Below are 569 nucleotides of genomic sequence, written 5' to 3'. Positions count from 1 at the left end.
GCCAGTGATGATGAGCATTTTTTCATGTGTCTGCAGGCTGCATAAATGTCTTCTTTTGAAAAGAAACACTTTGCTTTTTAAGGTTATGTTTTCAGGATTTCTTTTTTTTTTATTATACTTTAAGTTCTAGGGTACATGTGCATAACGTGTAGGTTTGTTACATATGTATACTTGTGCCATGTTGGTGTGCTGCACCCATCAACTCGTCAGCACCCATCAATTCATCATTTATATCCTGTATAACTCCCAATGCAATCCCTCCCCCCTCCCCCCTCCCCATGATAGGCCCCAGTGTGTGATGTTTCCCTTCCCGAGTCCAAGTGATCTCATTGTTCAGTTCCCACCTATGAGTGAGAACATGCGGTGTTTGGTTTTCTCTTCTTGTGATAGTTTGCTAAGAATGATGGTTTCCAGCTGCATCCATGTCCCTACAAATGACACAAACTCATCCTTTTTTATGGCTGCATAGTATTCCATGGTGTATATGTGCCACATTTTCTTAATCCAGTCTGTCACAGATGGACATTTGGGTTCATTCCAAGTCTTTGCTATTGTGAATAGTGCCGCAA

This window comes from Rhinopithecus roxellana, chromosome 9 (genome assembly GCF_007565055.1).
Source record: "Rhinopithecus roxellana isolate Shanxi Qingling chromosome 9, ASM756505v1, whole genome shotgun sequence".
Lineage (NCBI taxonomy): Eukaryota > Metazoa > Chordata > Mammalia > Primates > Cercopithecidae > Rhinopithecus > Rhinopithecus roxellana.
This window is presented reverse-complemented; position numbering follows the sequence as displayed.